Source organism: Psittacula echo (genome assembly GCF_963264785.1).
Source record: "Psittacula echo genome assembly, chromosome: Z".
Classification (NCBI taxonomy): Eukaryota; Metazoa; Chordata; class Aves; order Psittaciformes; family Psittacidae; genus Psittacula; species Psittacula echo.
The window spans coordinates 93,303,460-93,325,967 of NC_137742.1; positions in this window are offsets into that span (position 1 = coordinate 93,303,460).

The following is a 22,508-nucleotide window of genomic DNA, read 5'->3' on the forward strand; positions in this document are numbered from 1 at the left end:
TTTACTTTTTTGCCTTAAGAGGTTGTTGTAATGTGTGTTAAAACACACAGTGCAATTTTAACTCCATAATATCACGAAAGAAATACTGTATTAGTATAAAGTGTAAAAATATGAATGCAGTTAAATGCCTTGAAGAGAAAGAACAGTGAAGCACTGCTCAAAAGCACCACCCAAAGGTAGAAGTGATGTAAAGACACTTACAGAATTGTTGGGAGTTTTTTTGTTTGGGCTTGTTGGGTTTTTTTGTGGTTTTTTTTTGTTTGTTTGTTTGTTGGTTTGGTTTTTTTTTTGCTTATTTCAGCAAAACCTGAAAGTAAAAAATGACAGTGTGGTGAAACTGTGAAACTTGACAGAGGCTTTTGATTGAAGTCACTGATTTCCACTACTGCAGCTGTAGGAAATTGATGATAATGCTGTCTAAACCATTCGTTATGATTTGGAACTTTACACAAATGAGCACTAGATTTATAAATTTGCTAGACATGCTGTAGATAATATGACAAAATACTGTTTTCAACTGAAAATTCCTTTGACCTAATTTCATAAAACTCATACAAAACTGGGAAAGAGAATTTATTTCTGAAATACCTGAAGTTGTACTTTTGGAACTGTATGCAAGGGACATATATTCATTGGACAAATTCAGCTGTCACTTGTATTCCTAAATGTTCTTTATTAGAATTATAAAGGTAAAAGATAAGACTTTTTCATATTAACAACAATCAGTTGCTTCTTAGACAAAGACCATTTCTCTTTCTGCTAATCATACTCCCAATATTTCTTAAGGCTGAAATAAGCAACAACTTAGCATTTAAAAAAATATGTAAGCATAAACTTTGAGTATAAACCATGTGATGCTAATCATTAACTGCTAACTGGTAATATAATTTGATGGAATAATCTTTTTAACAGCCTATTAGCCAGATACTTTACATGAGAGGAATCTGATATATTCTTGTTCAAAATAGTGCATTACACTCACATAAAGCAAATTACTATATTATTCCTTTAACTTTTGCAAAAAGACTCTAGATAGGAGGAAGTATAACACTTCCATATATTGTCCAGATTAAAGCAGATTAATTTGCTGGTGAATGGTTTTTGCCTTTTTTACTGACATTCATTGCTCACAAAGAAAAGTTGAGAAATTGTGAAGCAAGAGATACACTGAAACACCAACTCACTGGAACACAGATCAGGTATGTAGAAAAAGATAGCACTTGGCACAGAATACAGATCTCTCACCTGCAGTCATAGTTACACAAATACCTTCAACACAAACATCTTTCTTAGTAGAGTTGCCTTTGTTTGCATAAGTTATTAGAACCTAAAACATCCAGAATGGTTATTTATGAATGCAGAAAGGATGCAGTATAGAGTTTTCTCTGCATATGTCTTTGCAAAAGTACAAAAATAAGATAATCGACAAAACTCCCTCATCCAAGAAACAAGACTGGTAGTAATCCTCTCCTCGTAAGTAAGACTACACTGTGATTTTACCACCAATTAGATAATTTCTTCTTGTTTCCTAGTTCTCTCTGTTGAGGAAGCCAGGAAAATAACTAGTTATTGGGATAGACACAACACTGAATATCAAAATTGGGTTTTTACAAATATGTTGTAACATAAATCATATTTCATCCTGGAAAATGTACTGAGTTATATGAAATCCTCAAAGGATTCTCCAGCATCTCCTTTTTCTTTAAATCTCCACACGTTTCTGCAAAGCAAACTTAGAGAGGGTTTTTAAAGAATATCTGCAACAATGTGATATACAGTCTTGCTACTTCCAATTTTATGAACCCTGCAAGTGGGAATAGACTTCTTTTTGTTTAAGGAACTTACTGTTTCTCGACAGAAATCACCCTATAGGGCACAGCATGTACCACAGGATGAGAGGAAAGCTAAGGCTGCAGAACAGCATCTACAACAATGCTGCACAGGTTCACAGGCAGGGCTTATTGCACAGACACTTAGAGGCCCCTTAGCCTTTCCCCTCAGTAGGAGCCAATGTCAGACTTCAAAAAGACCTTTAACTGTGTAAGTGGGGAAGAATCCGATGGCAACCCAAGCTCCTTCTATGAAAAAAAATTGCAGGTGATAGAACAGACCTTCAGCTATTGCAGTAAGCCTTTCCCACCCATGTATATTCTACAGGAGTAGGCAAATAACTGGTTCTTACTTTCCGGAGAAGGCAGCAACATTTAATTGTTACATGCTGTTTCTCCTTCCCTCTCTTGTCTATGGATCTAGTGAACAGATAAAGATTTCCTCATATTTCATAATAAGATGCCATGGTTTTAGATCAGACAAGCTTTACAAACTGTACGAGTGCTATTTATAGGAAAAGATGCAGAGAAGAATTCACACCTCCCCACAAGAATCAAAAGGTTCACTAGCAGGTGTTTGGATACTGTATTTAAAGCATTAATAATTCTATAAAAGGTAGTAAACTACAGTTTGAAACAAGCATATATATATATATATACAGATATATATATATATATACGGTCTAGATACAAGTTTGCCCTCCACATTAGTCTGATCTTAGCAGTTCATTAGAGGAACATGGATTACACTTCAGCAGTCAGCAGACACCTCTCACATATGCTCACTTTTCCTCACTTGCTAGCAACTTTCTACAGTAAGATCACTTTCTTATAAGTCATCATTAAGGAAATTCCCAGGACAATGACCCCATAGAGTGTGTACCAATTTCAGCCATTAGGAAAACAAAGGCAATCATTAACAAAATCACCTGTGATTTTCAGCTTTCTCACTCTTCTGAGCACAACAGGAAATTACAAAATGAAACTGTTCATATAGAAATTTCAGCCAAGCCTCAAGGATGCTCGGAATTGTGATGAAATGGTAAGTCTTTTGGGATAAAGAGGTCACATTCCCTGTTAAAATTACCCAAGAAGTCCAAATCCCCATAGAGTTTCAAGGAGACATTCACTACAGTTCACTCACTTGCAACATATCATTTAGAAAAGTTGTTTTTTTTTGCCACTATTAGCACAATTGTTCAATATCAAACTACTTAATAATTGGAGTTTCACTGCAATATGTTTATTAAAAATTAGCTTAAATTCTTCTTTCTGGTTTTGATTCTATCAGTGGTTGTTAGATCAGCTCCTTTTATTTGCCCTTTCCCTTTCTGATTGACTCTCTTTAATTCATACGCTTTCATTAGAAGTCAGATCAAACAGGAACTATGCATCCAACTTGATGATGCTGATTCAAACCTACTTTGATTCCAGACTTCCATGAGGGATGCTTTCAGTACTCCTATAGGATTTGACTAACAACTTCTGACAAACTCAGATTCAGCATCTGGGAGTTCATTATCTACACCAACATATGAGCAGAAGCAAGAGCTGGATATAACACCCTTGTCTTTATCTCTGAAAGAAACACTCAGGTATGTCTAGCAGAAATAATTGAGACAGGAGCTCATAATAGCTGAACGTGTGAGCAGATGAGTTAAAAAGGTTCTCTGGCCTCCCTCATGACTCCCTCTGTGATGGACCTTAGACAGTAGGGAGAACATACAGGTATCCTGTTCCTTAGTTCAGAAGTGTCTTGATTTGGCATCTCAGTCTTTGCCTTTTCAAATACATCAGTGTTGACATTTGACACTGGTACAGGTCTTGTGGTGTTCAACTTGGGGATCAGTGATTATTGCTCAGATCTCCTTTAAGTTATTCATTTGTTCTTAACAAGTTTGAGAAATAAGAATACCCAAGACAGAATCATCCAGAGTAATTAAAGATATGTATGAAATGTTATTAGATGCTTGATGAGCATTAGTAAAGATAATACAGGTAGTAGATATATTTTAAATAAGAAATGTCAGGAATAAAGCATTTTCAAGTCCTGAAATAATGGAAACTTTAAATATTTACTCTCTACTTGGGACACTGTATTCTTATTATATCATAACAAAATGAGATGGCTGGGTAGCAGTATTCCACCAGAGCACACTTTCATCATCAATATTCAACACCTAATGATTGGTGATGGAACAAAGCATGGGGAGAAGGTTGTATCATCAGCCCTTCAACAGGTAAGGAAAGCGGGATGAAGACCTGTGGTTGTGTTATCATTCATACTCTCCATACACCTACAAGAATAGAGGTAGAAAGAAAGAACTCCAAACTGGCTTTTAATGACAAAACTCCAAAAGCCTCCTCAATACTGTACTCCAATGACTCTACAAACCCTGAAAACCTTAAACAGAACTCATTTACCTCAAGAATCTATCAAGAAAAGAAGCACAAATAAAATTCAAAAGGCAGAGAGACAGAAAAGAGGAGAAAAAGCAAAAGGAAAGTTGCACCTCAGAGTATTAAAAAAAGAGCTATTTCAGAGGAAGAGATTCTCACCCTTTCAAAAATCATGTACTCAAGGGCAGACGAGAATCAAGAAAATTCCACTAAACTGAGTGCAAAAGAATTCATAAGCCAGAGCTGAGATGCTGAAAAGTAATAGCTACAAATTGATCTAGAATTCTCCCACTTTTCATGCAAGCTTTTTATTTATCACTATTTCAAAATTACATTTTCTGTGAATTGCTTTTGCAAACTGGTGATATTCCAACTTACAAAACAAATTTTACAAAATGAGATTATTATCTATTTTAAATTATATCAATTCTTACTCCTTTACATTGATCTTTTTTCAAAATACAATTAAAACATGTATTTGGCTAAATGGACAGAATGTTTTTTCTTCTGGAGTTCTGTAAACATGACAAAAAGTAAATATGAGGCTAAGAATGTCTTCTCTATTAGCAATTATATCCCTTTTACATAATTTTAAAATTGCAAAACCTAAAATATCATGAAATAGATAAAAATTGCAGAGGCTCTATTAGAAAATAAATAATCCCAGAATAGAGTAAATTTTTTGTTATATGCATTTTATTTTACAAAAGTGTCACATGTTCACAATGTTTTCCCCTATTTACTGACAATAAATCACTTTAAGGGGTAGGGAGTGGAAGGGGTGTGAAAAGGTTAACTGCTACCATGTATATGTTAGGAGGTAGCAACATGCAAATAGTCTCCAGTCATCTAAGAGGACCAACACTAAAATTACTATTAATAAATATCTTTAAATGGATCACATATCACATACCCTCAGCTCTTGTTTTACTGGAAAAAAAACACTGCATGCACTATAGCTTGAGAAAAACAAAACACTATACCTTCAATCTGCACTACCATTACTATATTGTAGATTGAAGGACTCAAGATTTCTAATTTTATTTAAGCCTGTAATTTGGAAAATCCATTGGCTCTCCTTGAACTAAAAGCTGTGGATCTGCCCTTTTCTCCTTTGTACTTTCAACATAATGGGTATTATTACCCATAACTTTTTATTTAAAAGAATTGTGCAGCCAGGAAAATGAATGAATTTAATTATCAATGCAGTGTGAAAAAAATCATTACAGCAAGAGCCTGGAACACTAGGTATTAACAATAAACAAAGGCTATTAAAAACAGTTTTAAAAAGTGTCATTCTTCCTTCAATTCTTAAAATGCAAATAATACAAACACAGAAACAAGAAAATCATATGTAAACATCTGTAGTTATTGGCAAAAGATGACCCTAAGAAAATGCTAAATGACTGACTGGATCATTTAACTTTAAATCTATACTTTATGTGGCAATATAGAGAGGTCATTTGATTGCTATGCATAAAAATTTAGAATTCTAATATGATCTAAAAGTTTCACCTTCATAAGACAAAATTTTCATTATAAAATTGTATTTAATGGTATTCATACATATCTGCCACCTCAGTTTTGCAATATTATATTTCTATAGGCTGTCAACTACACATTACAGAAATTACTATAGAAAAAGTTCTATAAGAGTAGAACTTTTTTCCTTTATACTTTACAGATTCTCCAGTTTCCTTCGTAGCTGTATAACGAAAACATGTGGCCTCTTGAACACAAACTGCAAATTGGTGCAGCTAAGAATTTCATCAGCTAGGAATCAGGATTTTGCAGCTGTATTTTCTGGGCAAAAAGGTATTTTCAGCCATATGTTTCAGGCTCCATTCTCTGCATATGGACATTTATACCGAGTTATGATTCAGCCTTTGAGAATTTGGAAAGAGATTTTTTTCATTTTCATCTTATGACTTCACATATATTAATGACTAATCTGGGCCTAATTTTTCCTCCCTAGCAGCATGGAAAGCCTTCTAAATACTCAAGAGAACAATTTAGACCAAAAGTTGTGGCTACTGAAAATTTCTGTTGTCAAAAGAAGAAAGTACATTAAATATGTATTGTTGCTGTAAAAAGGCAGGCCAAAATCCTAACTTCAGATATATGGGAGCAGTTTCTACTGAAGTTTACAAATGAGCTTCAAAACGTAACTTGGCCTTGCTGATTAAAATGTAAATTACTAAAGTCCTGACTCAGAGCTGCTTTTCAAAGTGTACTTATTTACTTCGTTGTTTGGTTTAAAAAAACAAACACTTCTCTGCCACTTATCTAATTCCAAAAAAATACCATTGGACAGCATAGCTACACACCCACTAGGAACAGCTAGTTGTTAATTGGGTTGGGAAGGGATTGTCATAAGTAGAGTTGAAGGAAGAAGTACGGGTGGATAGGAAACAGTCATGGAAGAGAATAAGTAAGGGTAGAAAATACCACACAGAACATATCAAAGATCAGTTTTGATATTCTCATGTATAAGTGGTCTTGAAGCAAGCATTAGTTCAAAACTGGAATATTTATGTTGATGTTTTAACAACAACAACCCAAAAAATCGTATATAAAGAGCAATAAGAAAATCATATAGTTTATAAAACTACTTACTGTATTAAGTTCATTAGTGGTTATTTAAGATGGGGTTTCTTTTTGTGGTGATGCCCTTTGTAATGAAGCCATGCAATGTTCTGTAATGTTTTCCAGCCTTAGGCTTTATTCGGCAAGAGATTTCAGACTATTTAACTTTACTACTGGGAATATTCCCTAGTGATTTCAAAGGGATTACTTGTAGAAGCAACTACAAGCAGAAGTACTTGCAGTAATGGAGTTTCAGACATCTTTTCCCATTCTTTTCCGCTGGAGACATCAGAAGGGAATCTAGAACTTGAGAGACATTATGCTAGATGGCTAAAAAGTTACAAAGAACAAAAATTGAAAGTCAGCCACAGTGCATGCCAAGAAGTCTTCCTAAGCACAGGGCAAGAAACTAACTGCAGCTCTTCACAGGGGAAGAATGAGACAGTAAACAGGTTAGAAATATACAGGTTAGTAGAAAACAAATGTGAACCAGATTTACCCATGTTGTTCAGCAGCAAAGCTACTGAAAGATTTAAATTAACAGCATTAATGATATTCATGCTAATCAAATCCTAGGTATCTCATTTGCCAGACTGCAGAGGTTTTCTCTACAGCCAAAACCTTTTCTCCTGAAAGGACAACTGTGAACAACAAAGTCACTGTCTAGAACTTGGTAGTATCAACAGGGATCTCCCATCCCCAGACTCTCAAAGGAACTGATGAAATGACTGTGCTCCAACCTACAGGAGAAAGAAGTCAGGAGTATCTTGCAGAGCACCCTCTGCCCTGTCTACTCCACTGCTATTTCAGTAACACCAAACTCACCCATGGCACCACTCTAGCGAACCTGCTCGAGTCTCCATTATGACTTCCGTGCTCAGTTGAACAGATGAACCTGTTGAGTTTATCAGTAGTAAACTTCCTCCCTTTGCACTCAGAGGTGATTGTGCCTTCCACAGTGATTAAGTAAAATCACATATGTAAAATAACATAACATATAACATAACATAAAATTAAAATATAAAATAGACTAGACTAAAATAAAATAAAATAGCTTAAAAAAAATTGTGAATATGATGGAGATCAGGCCAAACCACACTCACAACATCATCTAGCACCTTCGTTATATTCCCACTTAATCATTCTGTCAGAGTGGGAACAACATATTTTATTCCCATTTGGTTTCAGACTTTGAAGCTTTAAGGATTTATTTTAAATGCATAAATTTTGCTTAAAAAAGATAAAATCAGATAGCTAAAGTGGGAGGGACCAGTAGTCATTTTATGTAGGTTCTATTTACATTCTTCTATGGACTCAACACATAGCAACAATGCTACAAAACCATCCTGCAAAGTATTTGGATAGAGGGCATTTATCAGAGCTTTTTTTTTTTTATACATATTAACTGTGAGAAAATTAGTAGAATAAAGATAGTCCTTTTTCCTGCCCACTTGCAGCAGTGACTACAGAAAAGATGCACTTCATATGCCACAGTTTCAATCAATAGTAGAGCAGTGGCAAAGAAACAACGCCAAAGAAAATATTTTTGAGCAACATAACTCATTTTTCATTATTTTTTAGATAATGCAACGGAATCATATTTCAATTTTCGTATTTTGAAATTAATAACCTCTATCTGAAAGCACAATTCATATGTAAGCCTGAAAGAAGATGTCTTTCTTCAGCATTCCCACTATTAGGCAAACAGACGGCTCAATCTAAATGACCACGTGAAAGAAAGAAAAGAAAAAAGACCAACATGGATCAATATCCTCACCATGATTCCTGCGTTCCAATAAATACCAAACCATCAGGAGCAATAGCAGACAGAAAAAGAGCACCAAAATATCATTTGAGGAAAAACAGTAAATAGCTAAAACCAATCTGAAAATAAACAGGGTTGATTGGTTGGGTTTTGGGGTTTTTATTGTTGTTTTGGGGTTTTTTTTAATAAAAAGGAATCTAAACAAAAGCCAAAACAGCTTTATGCTTAATGTCAGTGCCTATGGTTACCCTGTATATACATGACAAAATAAGCAACTACCAACCTCTGTTTATAGCATACATATGCCACAGTGAGAAATACACCAAAAGAAAGAAGAATTAATATTTTCACAATATTTCACATAAATGAGACATTATACTTTTCTGTTTGGGTGGTTGAGAGGGGTATTTTTAATTAAATAAAATAAATAATAACTTATTTTTCCAATGGGAAAAACATACCCTTTAAGCAACAGCATGATGATGTCAAAGAAATCCCAGATACTAATCATATTTGAGCTCTACTAAAAATGGGGAAAACACACCAAGCCAACAGCTTTCAACACCAAACTTCCTTGCTGCCAGCAGACCTCTCTCCTGGCTGCATCTTTGAGCCCATGGTCCTCTGTCATTGGCTCTCTCCATGGGGGGCAACAAGGAGCAGATTCATTGATTTGTGAAGATGTGTTGCCCTGAAGCACAGCGTCCTGGGTTCAACTTCAGCCTCAACACACAGGCTCATCATGAAACCACCAGTTCTGTTCTGACTCAAGCAAGAGAATGAACCAATTCTCTAAAGGCAATGCAATAGGTAAGTTCATATGTGTAGATTACACCTTCTGCAGGAAGAAAGCTACTCTCCTGCAACAAAGTTCTTTGCAGGAGATAACAGCTCATCTACATGCATATAGTTATTATTCCCCTTTTCAATCTAACTTGTTTAAACAGTGTGAAAACAAAACCACAGAAGGTATCCATCTCAAATAGCAGAAAACTAGGAGAGCTGCAAGAGTATTTATCCCTGCATCATATCAGCAACTATTGTTCAATTACGGAACTCATAAATTTTTGGGTGCAGGTAAATACCTGCCTCAGAGTAACAGCCAAGATACCTTCATCTTCCTCAGCCTTTGCTCCTGCTAGCTAAAGCCATGGAGTTCAACAAACAAGTTCTCATTGGAACTACTGACGAGGACCATAAACTCATGATGTACATGCATCTGCTACACAAATTGAGTGTTGTCTAAAATATAATCCATAAAAGTTAATTAAGCACCTAAGTCATCCTCCAGCAGAACTTACTGATAAACTTCACCTGACAAAGCATGTAGTTTATAAAGGAAAACAAGGTTTTTCTTCCCAAATTACGTCAAGTGAAATACTGCCAAGGAAAGCTGAATTTCAGACTCCTTGAAAGGTTCCAAAGACAATTCCTTAAGACTGCTGAACAAATTATTAAAGGCTGAGTAATCACCTGGGTAATCAAAAGCAAGCTATTATGAATGTATCTTAACTATTGGCTGTGCAAATTCTCATGCAAAATGTCAGAGACATGAGATTGAGAAATAACAGACCAAAAGCCAAGACAATGCAAAAAACCTAAATAAGGAACTGCTGGGTATGCTCAAGTGGAAGAGGAGAGTTTACAGGTCATGGAAAGAGGGGCTGGCCACTTGGGAGGAATATAAGGCTGCTGCTAAAGGATGTAAGAAGGCAGCTAGGATGGCTAAGGCCTCCTTAGAATTAAATCTGGCAAGAGGGGTCAAGGACAGCAGAAAGAGCTTTTTCAAATACATAGCTGATAAAACTAACACCAGAGGCAAGGTTGGCCCACTGGTGAACGGGATGGGTGCCCTGGTGACAGAAGATACTGAGATGGCAGAGTTACTGAATGCCTTCTTTGTCTCTGTCTACACTGCCAGAGGCAGCCCTGAAGAGCCCTGTACTCCTGAGACCTCAGATGAAGTCAGGTCAATGGAGCAGTTTGCCTTAGTCGATGAGGAATGGGTTAGAGACCAGTTGAGCAATCTGGACATCCATAAATCCATGGGTCCAGATGGGATGCACCCGCGGGTGCTGAGGAAACTGGCGGAAGTCATTGCTAGACCACTCTCCATCATCTTTACCAAGTCTTGGGAAACGGGAGAGGTGCCTGAGGACTGGAGGAAAGCAAATGTCACTTCAGTCTTCAAAAGGGCAAGAAGGAGGACCCAGGTAACTCTAGACCGGTCAGCCTCACCTCCATCCCTGGGAAAGTGATGGAACACCTTATCCTTGATGCCATCTTAAGGCATATCAAGGATAAGAGGGTTATGAGGGGCAGTCAACATGGCTTTGCCAAGGGGAAGTCATGCTTGACCAACCTCATAGCCTTTTATGAGGAAATAACACAGTGGATGGATGATGGCAGAGCGGTGGATGTGGTCTGCCTTGACTTCAGCAAAGCATTTGACACAGTCTCCCACAGCATCCTCATAGCTAAACTGACGAAGTGTGGTCTGGATGATCAGGTAGTGAGGTGGACTGCAAACTGGCTGAAGGAGAGAAGCCAGAGAGTTGTAGTCTATGGGGCAGAGTCTAGTTGGAGGCCTGTATCTAGTGGAGTGCCTCAAGGGTCAGTACTGGGACCAGTATTATTTAATATATTCATCAATGAGTTAGATGAGGGAACTGAGTGTACTGTCAGCAAGTTCGCTGATGACACTAAGCTGGGAGGAGTGGCTGACACGCCAGAAGGCTGTGCTGCCATCCAGCGGGACCTGGACAGGCTGGAGAGTTGGGCAGGGAGAAACTTGATGAAATATAACAAGGGAAAGTGTAGAGTCCTGCATCTGGGCAGGAACAACCCCAGGTTCCAATATAGGTTGGGGAACGACCTGTTAGAGAGTAGTGTAGGGGAGAGGGACCTGGGGGTCCTAGTGGACGGCAGGATGACCATGAGCCAACACTGTGCCCTTGTGGCCAAGAAGGCCAATGGCATCCTGGGGTGTATTAGAAGGGGGGTGGTCAGTAGGTCGAGAGAGGTCCTCCTTCCCCTCTACTCGGCCCTGGTGAGGCCGCATCTGGAATATTGTGTCCAGTTCTGGGCCCCTCAGTTCAAGAAGGACAGGGACCTGCTGGAGAGAGTCCAGCGCAGGGCAACTGAGATGATTAAGGGAGTGGAGCATCTCCCTTATGAGGAAAGGCTGAGGGAGCTGGGTCTCTATAGTTTGGAGAAGAGGAGACTGAGGGGTGACCTTATGAGTGTATATAAATACATAAAGGGGGAGTGTCACGAGGATGGAGCCAGGCTCTTCTCAGTGGCAAACAATGATAGGACAAGGGGTAATGGGTACAAACTGGAGCACAAGAGGTTCCACTTAAACTTGAGAAGAAACTTCTTCTCAGTGAGGGTGACAGAACACTGGAACAGGCTGCCCAGGGAGGTTGTGGAGTCTCCTTCTCTGGAGACATTCAAAACCCGCCTGGACACATTCCTATGTAACCTTATCTAGGTGTTCCTGCTCCGGCAGGGGGATTGGACTAGATGATCTTTTGAGGTCCCTTCCAATCTCTAACATACTGTGATACTGTGAAACCTCTGTGCAATCCTGACAGAGCCAGATCTATTTCATCCAGCATCTGAACCTAGAGCTTGCATGCATGTCAATCACTAGAGTAAGGTTGTCTGTATTCTGACACTCTATTGCTTGAAATCAGTGGGCTTTGGAACAGATATTTGATGAGCAATTTTTAGTTAAATACTAAAGATCACAAAATTCATGAGGAACTGTTGCATTTTTGTCCTTATTTATTTGCCCAACTTCTACTGTGATGCTGTATCTTTCCTAGATACATTCTGTTGTAATATAGAGATCTCAATGGACCAATAATTTATATATTTCAGTCTGATCCAAGATCAGTCTTATCAGTATACTGAGATGCCATTTTTGCTTCAAGTTGCCTATACATGGAAGGGTGAGTGAACGAATAATCATATTTTATCATGAACTGTATTATAAAGAAATAATAGTAATTTGAAAAGCAGGTCAAGTGTTCACTATTCAATTTCAATAATTTAAGGAAGTTATCCTTTAAGTAATTTTTATTTTCCTACTGCTATTTTACCACTTTCTAGGAGGAAACATTTGTCTATTAAAATTTTGGGATCATATCTAGCCATTTAAAACAGGGACAGTTCATGAGACATGGCAAAAACACAGCAGACATTGTTACTAAACAAATACTTTGAAAAGCTCTTAGCATAAAACATCCTGCAAATCCCACACATTCCCATACAACAACTGAAAATAGCCCTGGCTCAAGATCCTTTAAATCTTTTCTAACCCATGGTTTTACAGCCCTGTAAATTCTACATTTTATTTTAGGATATCAGACAAATGCATTGTATTTCTACTGTTATTTGCATAAAAAACTAGTCAAAAGAGCAAAATGTATATATTATGCCAAAAAAATAGAATATGCCAAATGTAAATTTGAACGCTGCCAAAAAGCAACTGTAAATTTCATTTTATCAACATGCAAATGGAATGTAGTGCAAATTAAGGTGGATTAACCTGGTTTTTAAAATTCAGACATCACAAGGCTTTGGAGTTCACCAAATCACCCTTACACACTTTCTCTTTGGCTGCCTTGAATCTGTGATAGAGAGACTTTAAAACACCACAGAAGCTGCTCCAAGTAAACTGATTTCTTTAAATCCAAGAAGAACTCAAAGTTGAGCAATATTTGCTAGAAATAAATCTCACGTTTCTCATTTTGTGTCAGCAGTTCATACACTATGTATAATGTTTAAACATGCTCTAATTCTTATGTGTCAAAACAATCATGTTCATTAATATTTCCATTGCGCATGCACTACTTTCGATGTATAATTTTATAAGAACCATTCCCTAGCTACTTAGTACTCAGCAAGGAACTCAAAAGAAATGGGAATCAAAACCTGCAATCGCTTCATCCAAATTATGTACCGATATAAAAGCAGTGCTTAACTAAACCTGCTTAGAGACCTAGAGCAGACAGAAAAAATCCCCATTTTATAAATACCAGGAAATAATCTAAGCAGCATGTGAAATATCACTAACCTTTTTCCAGCATGGAGAGAAATCATTGGCCATAAGTCTTTTTGCCCTCTCAGAAATATAATACCCACCTCACCACAGTCATGGCAAGATGCAGTTTCTATTTTAAAAGAGGAACAGAGAAAGTTTTATAAACTTCCCATTCACTTTAATGAAATCTTTCTCTGCCTCTCTCTGTTCTCACCAGTTAAGTTATTGAAGATATTCAGGTAGAAAAGCAAGGACAGTAACTCTAAAAGAAAAAAAATACAGGATATTTTTGATAAGTTTTAGACAGCTATTTTCTAAGGAATTCATCAGGCCTACTTACAACTTTAAAATTAGCTGACAATACTTCTCTTCAGACTCAGTGTATTTATTTAAGAAGTGTTAAGGATCATTCATCTTTACACTTTCATCAACAGTAAACATTAAGATTAGTGACTGGTAAATTGGAGTAAAATCTGCATCATCTGGCATTAGAACAAACCCACTGATACAAAAAGCAAGTGAAAAATTTACCTTAAGCAGAGGTGATTTAAACACGAGCTGTGTATCTTGCATGTCCTGTGGAAAAGAAGTTAAAACAGTATTCAAACTACCTTGGCACTCTTAATGCAAAATCTCAGGAGCTCCTCAGGGGACTGTAGTGACTTTTCACTGAGGAAGTGTATGAATTTACACACTCAATACAAGCAATGGAACAATGCCACTGTATAATAGACTGAAACTTGGAGAGCTACAGAACAATAGATTGGGGGATTTTTAGGGGAGCTTTGTAAATTATTGTAGACCCCTACTGCAAACATCTCTAATGCCTAGAAGAAAAATTACACTCTGGAAAACATATGTGATTTCCGCTGGATTATTTTAGGCTTTTGTGGTTTTTTTCCCTGGGCTTCTAGCTGCTGGTTGTCAAGATCTGTGGAATAAAGCACTAACCACTCTCTTTCATGACTCTACATTTAAATAGACAAGCCAAAACCCTTAAAAGTAAAATTGTGATGTGCTGGTTTTGGCTGGGGTAGAGTTAATTTGCTTCCTAGTAGCTAGGGTGGGTCTATGTTTTGCATTTGTGCTGAAACAGTGTTGATAATACAAGGATATTTTAGTTATTCCTGAACAGTTCTTACGTGGAGTCAAAGGCATTTTCTGCTTCTCACCCCACCTCACCAGCAAGTAGGTGCTTTACTTACTAAACTGTTTTGATCTCAACCCACGAGTTTTCTCTCTTCTGATTCTCTCCATCTCACCAGGGGTGGGGAGTGAGCAAATGGCTGTATGGTATTTAGTTGTCAGCTGCAGTTAAACCAGGACAAGGACAAAACTGCTGATGAGTGGTTTACCATTGAAACCTCTCTGTCCTGGCCTGACTGTCAAATTCCTGAAAAAAAAAAAAAAAAAAAAGAAAAAGAAAAAGAAAAGAAAAAAAAAATCACCAAAAAACACCCCACAAGACAAACTCACAAAACAAAACAAAACAAAAGACAGGGGTGGCACATGCTAATTCGATTCTCTAGCACATTCTTCAGTAGTAAGCACTAGCAACCCATGCATTAAGATGCAGACTTCTGAGGCAGTTTAAGAAAAGGATAACCAGGATGTTTTCTGTTTCTAGGAAGCTTTAGTTGTGTTCTTTCTCTCTGGGTAGGGGTTTGATTGTTCTTTCTCTAATCTAAAAATGAAAATCATCTAGATTGAGAACGTATTTTTTTCTACAGATAGGAAAACACCGCAGAGGCACGACCTTCACTTGGGGGGTCCATTGCACACATTCCAGCAGCTCTGATCATATTTCACTACCCTGGAAGAGATTGTGATGTCCAGAACACTGAATTATGTCATTAATTAAGGAATCGGGCAGGAGGTAGATGATTATAAGGGAGAGAGAAACTGCACTTACATAAAACTATTTTCATAATCAGTGATGATAGTAAGGGAAATAAAGAAAAATTACCTTGTGCTTAATACAAGTGTATTGTTTTAAAAGATTGTTCTGTATGCAGAAAATGCTACTTAGCTTCAGTGGTCAGCCAAAAGCAAAGCGTAGATTTTAATAACCTTGCCTTAGCATGAAAAAGAGACACAAAAGATTTTGCTTTGGAAGCAAACTTTCTAATTTTTTTCAAAGTACATATAAGAAAAAAGGTAGAATAAATACCATAATCCATTTAAATCCTCTTTTTTTAATGTTGATTTTAGCTGAAACAAAATGGGCAGTATGCAAGAGCAAGAATACCATTTGCTAGAGTATCAGTGATTAGTTCATTAATGGGTTCAAGCAACTGGCCATGCATCAGCATAATATTAGAGGCTAACTGATTTCCCTCTGTAAGCCACTTACAAAACTGAGTATTTGCAAATCATCTCAAGATGCATGTCAGAGAGAAAGATGACAGTGTTAAAGAAATACATTTTTCATTTATTCTATTAGTAATACACACTACTGAATACATTACAGTGCAGACAATGAGAGACATTTTTTAACCAGTTTGGCAACAGCACACTTGGCACAACACATCACCTACAATGTGGTTTTTTTTCTATAAGACATGATTCAAGCAAGATTTCAGTGAACAATAACATGATTTGGTGAAATGGTGGCTTGGCCAAATTCCTTATAGACAAATGATCAGTCTGCCAAATTCCCTACAGACATATTTAGATTTTCAAAGAGGCATCTGATTTTTTTTTCTTAGCCATATTAAAAAAAAAAAAAAAAATACAAAAAAAATGCCTCAATAAAGTTAAACGAAACAGCCAAAAGCAGGCATAGCTTAAATACCTGATGAAATTGGACAGTTAAGGAAGTTATGAAGCTAATGAAAACAATCACTGCCACGCTTAACACAAAGGCCAGAGCAGTTACTGTGCAATGCACACAGATGCGAGATAGAATTTGTAGGTGGTCACTGGGTGAACATCACATATGCAAAATACTCATGACTTGTAAAAAAAGAGTGGTAAACAGGCTACAGACAGACATAATTTTTTGTCTTTCTCAATATTTTTTGCTTGAATTAGGCACAAGAAGAAACACACATGAGATTACTGCAGCATCTTTTCATTCACATATGAAAGAAAATATTGTTTGCCATCCTCCAGAAAACTGAATTCCAAAGCAGCCCTAAAGACAATTCTGACTGGCACTTAATCACTTACTGATGGAAAAAGAAGCTTGTGAAAGCAGCCTTCACAAGGTGAAGATAAGCAACAGGAACCATCAGGAATGCACGTTTAACAATTTCAGATACTTGATTATTCCAGTAGTAAGAACCAAGCTAACAAGACTGGAAGCACATCAACTCTCCAAGACAATGACCAGAGACAATGCCACATCCCGCAGTACATAATGAGAGCATGTAGAAGCTCAGAATGTTAAATTTTAAACAAATCAATTCCAGCGCTTCTTACAGCAAAAAAAAAATTACCCAAATAGTTTCTTTGTAAAGTCATAACTGGTGGCCAATTCTCACAATTTTTAAGGACTGTAGAAAAATGCATGCATTGTTAAAAGGTGCCCTAAATAATGAGTGAAAGAGAGGAGGTACAAACGGGTATGGGCAGTCTTCTGGAGCAGGAGGTGAGTTCTTTCCAATTCCCCTTTCTTATATTTCATAATGGAGTAACTTCCCATTCATGAGAAGCGTGAATTTCCATTTCCAAGGAAACTTTTACTAGGAAAAGACTAGAAATCTGCATTTTAAAGATGAAAGCCCAAATTCTCTTTCATGGGCACTTCAAATTCCAAGTTTATTTTGAGGAAAAAAAAAAAACAAAAACATATCACATTGCTAAATTATCAATATTGACATTTTTTTCACCTGGATTTCAACATATATCTCTTGAGGGCTTTTGCTTAGTTCACCTTAGAAACTTCTGTTCCACTATTTTTTTTTTTTACTTGGAAGACATGGAGCTCTCGAGAGAGAGAGACTGAAGAAAAAGTCTTTGATATCTTTATGATATCACCTGCAGTGTGCACCAGCACAGAGTAAGAGACATGGCAGTGTGAAAGCCAGCTTACAACTCTGAGAATCCCCTGCCAAAAATCCACAGAAAGAGATAGACACTGTGATTTGGCTGGAAGCATAGTTCAAGCATTACTGTGGCAAACATGCAGATGCTTAACAGGTAGGCAAGATCCCAGCTGATGGACTCCCCATACAAGTTATTCATCCACTCTACATACTGACTTCTGTCTGTTTTCTTGCACCTGTTTTTATATATAATTTCTAAAGGCCACTTTTTAGCTCCATTGCTCTTTAATGAGACAAAACTGCATTGCATCATTAAACATTTTCATAGCCTTGTTTCCATTTAAACTTTTTTTCCCTTTTCATTTAAATTTATTTTCTTTTATTCCAAGACCATTTTGCCTCAGGAAATTTTTCTTCTTCCATCTACATTCTCAAGCAACTAAGCATATTTTTATATTGCTAAAAGTAATATCCATCCATTTCTTAAATACTGACTTATTGACTATGGATTTAGGCTGCTTTCATTCCTTCTATCCCCCCACTACCACAACTATAATCTGAACAGCTGCAGAGGAATTAAAAAACAATCAAATTGGTTTAGATAGGAAGAAGAAAGTGGGATAGTAAAGAGAACTCCTTCAGCATCACTATTTGTCAATATACAGCTGCTCCCTCATGTAAAGAAAAGTTAAAATTAAAAGGTAATTGATGGCAGTTAAAAGTAGACCATGAAGAAATCTAATATAGAACATATATTTAAAGCATTTTTCCATATATATCCACAACAAAGCATTTGATCATTATTTAAGAATAAAAGTGCACATTAACAAAGAAGAACTATGACTGCTAAATTCTACACAGAAGCATATGCAGGCATTCTTTCCACAGACAAATACACCATTTTTCCTCATATTATAACAAGCTATTCAAGCACTTCACTGGGAATCATGATACACTTGTAGAATTTATTCTTAATGAGATTATACTAATCAAGCTTAAATTAGCATTTGTTCTGCATACACATGCAGAATTAGTGTGCATGTACACATATGCAGGCTCGTGAAAGTATTGCTGATCCAAGGAATAACGTGCATGTAGTAGAACATTTTCACCATGAAGAAAACTAGTATCAGGAACTCTGCAAATATGCCAGTAGATTAAAGTCACCATATTACTGCGATCTGTTTCAGGGACAAATAAAGTATGCTATTATCTCATATACTGCGGAATCCACAGAACTACAAACAGAAGTGTTTCAATTCAATACAATATGAAAAATTCAAAATAAAATTAAGAGTGTCTGAAAACAAACCAAAAAATTTACACAGCAGAGTTGTTAATTATGATTATTTATTTATGATCAGTCAGAACTGGCATCGTTATTGTAGTTTTCCTTCCAAATTTCTCTAAGATGTATCACACTCCATAGAAACTCATGGATCTATATGAATGACTTAGCAGCAGCTAAGGGCTCTAAAAGGTGTCTTACCCAAGCCTGATGTTGCCACTGTTATAAATAAGAGTGTAATATTTAATTTAATCAAAAATTTAAATTAGGCGATATATGACAGACATTCTTTTGTGGAACATCCTCATGCTAGTAAACAGCATTCTCAACCACTGAACAGGTCTCCACTGCGAGCAATCGGCTCTCCACCATTTGTTGAAAGCAATCACCAAACTCATGAGTGTAATCCATTCAGTCCATTGCTACCTGCTACACTGAATATTTCATCAGAAATGACAAGACTTTTTCTTTCTCCCTCCCTCCCAACCCCACTTTCATATTTGCTCACTTGACAACTTGTCACCGCCACATCACTGCCATGCTGGCTGTCCTTGAAACCTGACCTATGCAGCTCTTTGCGCCCAGTGGTCATGCCGTCCCTGTCTCACTCCAACCATTTCTGACAGGAGACATGCTGATCTCAACAGCAAGTCCTGGCACCTGAGACACACTGGGATTACACAGGTAAATCAGGGTATTCCGTGTTGCCTCCTAGCTAACAACAGAGGGAAAAACATGACATCTTGAACAACAGATCTTACATTCGCATATTCAAAAGATTCATCATGCTTTTACAAGCAGATGGGCAAGATTGTTTCCCCTTGCTCTGAGAGGGCAAATCATACATATAAAATAAAATAATAATAAAAAAATAAATCAAAACAGGAGACTTTTTGGTTTGAATTTAAACAGACTTAAAGGGTCAGTTATTGAGGAAGACACAAGATAAAAACAATGAATTAAAAATAAAGAAGGCAAATAGAAAAGCCTGTTCACCAATCTAAAGCAGTTTCAATTGCATCTTTTATTAGAAGCATCTCAGTTTATTTAGCTTTCATGTGAACCATATGTGCCTAATAAGATGTATGATTTGATTCCACAATAGTACAATCTACTTAAAAGTATGAATATTTGTTAAGAAAGGTAAGGTTTCCCTTTAAAATGGCATGTTTTTAACTTTTCTTGAAGTGTCTGTGTAGAGAAGAACATGAAGTATTTTGACTGAAGTAAATGCTTTCATGGAAAACAGTGAACCCTGGAGATTATGCCGATTCTTGAAGAACTTCATACTGTTTTAAGCAGGTGACAGTAATGTCATCGCCTGAGCTTTTTGCCTTCCACACTTGCACAACAACAAAAAAAAAAAAAAAAAAAAAAAAAAGAGAGAGAGAAAAGAAAGAAAAAGAAAAGAAGTTTTACACTGGACAGAAAAGCTCAGAGCTACCCATGCAGATAGCACCTTAGTACAGGCTACAATTAACATACATCAAGATCAGGTCCACTACTGTTACCTTATGGCCAATATCGCCTTTTACTATGAAAAAAAACATAGTCAACATCATACTTAAAGTGAGAAAGTCTGCATTTAATATTTTTCACTTGTGAGGACTGTAAACACTTTACATTGCTACCTACATCATGACCAAACTGGGCCAGGTTACTTGGATATTCCTTGCACATCAGCACTGTTAATTATCACACAGGATATCACCATACAAAGCATATGAAACCATAAGGCAAATATTAAGACGAAGAAGATGCCCATGACAATAGTATATAAACACATTTTGCTGTGCATTTACAGTTTTTCATCTCTCAATTTTCTTTTGCCATTAATAAATACCTACAAAAGCGCCTGGATTCCTTCCTGAAACTATTCATGCCCTAAGAATATGACATTAAGGTTGGCAATGCTTCAAAGGCTAGTAGTAATTATTTGAACACATTTTAGTTTCAATATTCTTAAAAATATTTAATTCCAAAACATACTAAGAAATGCTTGATTTTTTTGCAAATCTCTGTACTGTACTCAACAGAACATCATCAAAGTCATGGACTTTACTTTTGAATAAGAGTTTTAGTACGCACAGGCTACATAGCATTCGTTCTCCATATATCACACTAACATTGCTATTTCATTATAAATTTAAGAGCCTATTCAAATTAAATAATGAAACTTTATCACCTTTGGTAGTTGTACACATTCAAGAGAAAATACACCCTTCAGTCATTGTTCACTGAAAAAACAAAATGGGAAGGGGAGGAATCACAAAAAGGATTTAATCTGTTCTTCTTACTTTCATATGCTTCAGGCAAATTAAAGTGAAATAATTCCTATTTTCACCTGTCATAACTCAACTACTTGGATGTATAACATTTTATGGGTATTACTTGTTTCAGGTGAACACAACCAGAGTAAGGTTGCATATGCAGGCAGTAGCTGAATAACCCTAAGCCTACCTTCAGGCATGGTGGCTAGCAGAAGACCCAAGCAAGCTCATCCAGGCAGCTTGAGGAACCTTTGACCTGATTGCTCCTGAAGGAAATTCTGACCTTATGACAGTTCCATTGTTTTTTCCCTGCTAAACTGCAGGAAGCATCAGTAGTAGCATGGTTTATAAGTTCAAGAGAAATTCAGTTGCTAATGTTTGAGGTTATGAAACCATAGAAGATGACACAAAGAAGGTATTTGCTTGGTTTTCACTTCTGAACAAAGTCTCATCTAATAAAGGAGGGGATCTCAACAAAGGAAGCACAGAGCAAATAGCACTTAGTAGACAAAATTCTATCAATGTATTTTACAGTGCTCTCATCAACTTCCTCAGCTAGAAAGAGTTTATAGCAGGTGAGAACAGAAAACCGAGGAAAAAAACCAAAACCCAATTAGGATCATTGTAACAACCTTGCTTTGACTGCATCCAGTGAGTGTGGATCAGCAGGGGAAAGGAACAGAATCTTTGTGGAATTTAACCCGTTCTTGAATGGCCATAGAGGCAACTGAATTATCAGTGCAATGTAACTTATCAACAACACTTCAGACAGTCATGCTTGAAAACATGTGTAGGCAATAGCAGAAATGATAGCACTTTTCTTTAAGAGAAATTTATGACATTTGTCACTTCTGTTCTCAAAGCCCATCATACATGCACTTTGAAAGTTCTTACGCTTGTATATACTCAAGTAGAATTTGCAACCCCTCAGTTCATGTGCCGCTCTGTTATATGGATAAGGATATAAATTCTCTTTGTCCACCTCAAAGATCATGCTTATTACCACTTGAGTCTGCAAATTACAGGAGCAAAGATATGCATAATGTTCATAGAATCACAGACTAGTTTGTGTCAGAAAGTACCTTAAAATGATTTAGTTCCAATCTGCCTGCCATGGGAAGGGACACCTCATACTAACCATGTCACCCAAGTAAGTCCAACCTGGCCTTGAACACTGCCAGGGATGGAGCTCTCATCACTTCTTTGGACAGCCTGTGCCAGTGCCTCAGCATCCTCGCAGTAAAGAACTTCTTCCTTATATCTAACCTGAACTTCCCCTGTTCAAGTTTAAACCCATTACCCCTTGTCCTATCATTACAGGCCCTGATGAA